The sequence below is a fragment of the Vicia villosa genome, linkage group LG6 (genome assembly GCF_029867415.1).
Source record: "Vicia villosa cultivar HV-30 ecotype Madison, WI linkage group LG6, Vvil1.0, whole genome shotgun sequence".
NCBI lineage: Eukaryota > Viridiplantae > Streptophyta > Magnoliopsida > Fabales > Fabaceae > Vicia > Vicia villosa.
Window position 1 is genome coordinate 76,000,614 of NC_081185.1, and position 4,919 is coordinate 76,005,532.

Here is a 4,919-nt window from a genome sequence, read left to right on the forward strand (position 1 = left end):
TTGCCCTCGTGGGGATCTTTGTGGTTTCTTTTGAGTACTAGGCTATCCACTTTGAATTCCAGTCTGATGACCTTGGCGTCATGTCTCAGAGCGATTTTTTGTTTGAGCAAAGTTTCGCGCAGAGCCGCTCCTGTTCGAATTTCTTCGACCAGGTCGAGTTCTTCTCGGACGGCCTCGAGGTTGGCCTCTTTCTCGAGGGGTTCCTCGACGAGGATTACGGCCTCCGTCTTGTACGTAAGCCAAAAGGGGGTCTCCCCGGTGGTGGAGTGTGGGGTGGTTCGGTAAGCCCAGAGGACACTGTGTAATTCCTTGACCCGTCCCTTCTTGATTTCGTCTAGTCTCCTTTTGAGACCTCTCAGTATCACTCTTTTGGCAGCTTCGGCTTGCCCATTTGTCTGGGGATGTTCGACCGATGCGAAATGTTGCTTTGTCCCTAGTTTCGCGATGAACTCTTGGAAGCGTTTGTCGGTGAACTGGGTGCCATTTTTGGTGATGATGGCTAGGGGAACTCCGAACCGGTAGAGTATGTTCCTCTTATAGAATCGTAGTACGTTCATGGATGTGATTTTAGCTAGCGGCTCGGCTTCGATGCATTTGGTGAAATAGTCGACGAAGACTATAAGGTATTTGTTTTGGTTGGTTCCCGTCACAAATGGTCCGAGGAGATCCATGCCCCACCACGCGAACGGCCAGGGAGATGATAGGGATTTGAGCTCATTAGGGGGTGGAAGGTGCATGTCTCTGAAGCGCTGGCACTTGTCACATTTCTTGACGTATTCTTTTGTATCGTGTTACATGGTGGGCCGGTAGTATCCTGCTCGGAGAGCTTTCCTGGAGAGAGATTTTCCTCCTAAGTGTTGGGAGTTGATTCCCTCGTGTATCTCTCGGAGTATGTGAGGGGCCGTGCCTTCGTCGACGCACTTGAGGAGGGGGATGGAGAATCCTCGTCGATATAATCGTTTTTCGACCAGGACGTATGAGCAGGCTCTTCTTCTGATCACGGAAGCCTCTTTGGGGTCGTCTGGCAGGAGGTCGCTCGTTAGATAGTTATATACAGGGGTCATCCAGTATGACGTGTCTCTGATCGTGTTCATGAGTGTTAGTCCGGTCAGAGCAATGACACCCAAAACTCGACTATAAGCGGAAACAACTACTCATCTGGATTACCTGAACGTTATCCATGTGGAGGCAACATTCAAACATAAAAGGTGAGATATCAAACTTTATAAATAGGATTATGATAAATCATATATTAGGTAAAGAATATAAATGAATCACCTCTTTACACCACATCGACATAAACAACACAAAGAACATCATCAAAGGATAGTCATGTTATCACACATAAGCATCACAAATCATAAACAACAACTCTAACCAACAACAACTGACAACAACTCAAATGCAACTCAACTGTGCATATGCATGTGGTACCATTGGAGTAAAACTCCCAACTCTATCAATTGCCAATAATTCCGAGGCATCAACGCAAAAACTCTATCATCTTTAACATTAAAGGCCAACGCTAACAATGTTATGCTACGCGACAACTTTTCGAACATAACTCAAACAATTCAATCAACTTTATCAACAACAATCGATTCTATCAACTCAATCCACAACAACAACAACAATAGTTTATCATCATCTCGACGTACTGACATGTCATCATAATCAACTAAACTAATGAAAAATCGCTAGGATTCATACCATAAGATTAATCACATAACAATGCACAATACAATCATATTGACAATCACAACATTATTCGCAACAACGTCGTCCAAACCAAAATCACAATTTTCGGTCAATTCTAAAAATAATCACAATATGCCAACATATCAATAAACCAATTCAACTTCCAATTAGAATCTAATTAAATTATCAACACAACATCATCGACATAGCAATATATCATTCTCAACGTAAATAGTCAACCAAAACACAATTACAGTCAAATTCTCAAGATACCGTTATTTACCGACAAACCGGATAATTTATCTAAGTCTATGTGTTTTCCAATCAAATAGACTTATTGAAATTAATTCAACTATTAATTAAATCAACAAATTAATAATTACACTACATTAGTTCCAATTTACTATTTCATTTTCTATCCCAAAACCAATATTTAATTTAAAGGATATTCAAATCCACACAATTTCGGTCGGTTTGTAGAATAGCACAATTTCAACAACATATCACCACCACATTAACCTACTAATTAAACTTAGCTACCACGTAAACTTTCATCAAATTTCGGACAGCTAATTATAATGCTTAGCTCAGCTATTTCGGTTAAACGGGACTGTTTTGAATTACATTTATTCTATAATTGCTATTGTTCATAATCATTTACTACTGTTTCCAATTATATTCATTTCTAAACTATTCATTTCCACTATATTATCCATTATATATATTTTATTATATAACTATTACATATAAAAAGTATCCATTGATAATAAAGTAAGAACAGAAGAAACAATTTTGCAGGGCATACTGAACATCACATGAAAATTATACAGGCGTGGCACTTAATGAAAACAAGGGACACATACTTAACATCCTAAAACAAAAATGATAAGCAACACACAACCTGCCGGACGTCACAGGCATATGTGTCGGTCGTCCCAAGCATTTGCGTCGAACATACTGTGCGGATTTATTTATTCAATCCCAAAAACAGTATTAATGAACAACAACATTACAAAAAACTCATTTGCAATTTCAAACAGAAAATAAAATTAACACCATACAATGACTACTCTATACCCTAAACCCATATATAACTCATCATATTCCCATTTAGGTAGTAAGAATCCCCCCTTACCTTGGATTGAGTGCAACTCTAAGAAATTTCAATGGAAATTTGGGGGAAAATGACACTTGAGAGCAACACTTTGGGTCTCCTTCTTCTCCTCTTTACAACCCTAACCCCTCTTTCTCTTTTCTCTTTTTCTTTTCCTCGGTTACTCCCAATCTCTCTCTTTTCCAAAATGACAAAAACTATACCACTACTTAGTTACCACTTCCTAATGGGCCTAATAATAATTACACCTTTAATACTTAAAGATACCATAATATAAGCCTAATTTAATTTCTACACTTAATGTAAAAATAATACTTCCACTTATATTCCATTACAATAAAATCCGATTATTTTAATATACCGACTTATTACTCAATGCCTCATATTTTCGGTCAAATCTTAATTACTCAGAAAATTCTCAAAACGCTAAATATTAACTCATTAATATTTCTAATACTAAAAATATTAAAATTTTCAATTAAATGTCAATCCGCTATCCCGAACTAATATAGACTAAAACGTCCCAAAACGCAAAAATTTCAATAGACATCACAAATGTCTAAATTAAGCAAATAATTATTTTTCCGATGTTACATTAAACATCTTACTCTTATTCTTGAATTACTTCATATGTATCTTATTGGACCCATGCAATATGAGAGTCTTGGAGGAAAAATATATATCTTTGATTATGATGACTACATCATATTTGAGTTTATTCATAAGTGTGATACCTTCTTTATTTTTGAAGCTTTTTGCTATTGTTTACTACGTGAAAAGAAGAAGAAATTAAAAAGATAAATCTTGAAAATTCTAGTAACTTGTAACGCCCGGAAATATAAGTATATGCTTAATTTGGACGTTTGTGACGTTTATTGGAATTTTACCGTTTTTGGAGTCGTCTCAGTCGGTATTAGTTCGGGATGGCGGACTAATATTTAATTGAAGGTTTTCATATTTTTGGTACTGGAAATATTATTAAGGTAATATTCTGCGTTTTGGGGTTTTTCTGAGCAATTGATTTTGGACCGTAAAGTGAGATATTTTGATAAGTGGCTAAGAGATATTTGTGGGAGAAAAGATAAGAAGGGAAAAAGGATAGAAAGAAAGAGGAAGAAAAACAGAAAAGAAGAAAAGGAAGAGAGAAAGAGAAGAAGAAGAAGAAGAAGAAGAAGAAGAAGAAGAAGAAGAAGAAGAGGAAAAGAGATTTTGTGGTGATCAAAACAAACCTTGATCCAAGAACAAATCCAAGGTAAGGGGGAGTATGTCATTTATTATGCATTTGTATGGTTTATATAGTTGTTCTTGTTCATCTTCTTCATCCTTTCCATATCTTCCATTTTTTCTTGTTTTGTAAGAAAATGTTAGGTTTGAGAGAGATTGATGAATCAACCATGAAAAGTTTGATGTTAGGTTGTTCTTATGGTATGTATGTGTTGTATTGATGTTATAATGATGTATAGGAGTTAGAGAAATGTTTATAAGAGTTTGGTTGGTGGAAATGGTGATTTTAGGGTTTCTACGAAGCTTAGGTCGACCTACACAGGGGTTTGCGTCGACCTATGCAGCCTAAAAGGGAAAAATCTGCATTTTCTGCTGAATGCGTCGACCTATTGGGTCAGTGTGTGCATACCCGAGGGTGGCAGGAGTTCAATGCGTCGACCTATGTTTTCCATGCGTCGACCTACAGCTTTTTCCATTTTGACAAATTTTGTAACGATCATAACTTTTGATCCGTAGCTCCGATTTTGTCGCGGTTCGAAGCGTTGGAAAGCTAAGGCAATAATCTACACTAAGATTTAATGAAATGATTCATATGATGTAGTATCCTATTATTTTTATTAGGATTTAGTGGTAGAACTAAGTAGGGTTAACATATGAAGTATGTTTATGTTTTCCAAACTTTGAAAAGTCTTATCTTTTAACTTGGGTGTTCATTTTATGTGTCATTTGAAACATTGGGAAGCTATTTCCATGCTCTATATGATGATGTAGGATGTATTAGTGGTTGGTTGATTTTCATATATGGTTTTGTGAACTAGTGCATGATAAATCATGATGATGTGTTGTGTGAATGTTATCGTATTGGTATGAGGTATGTGATTAG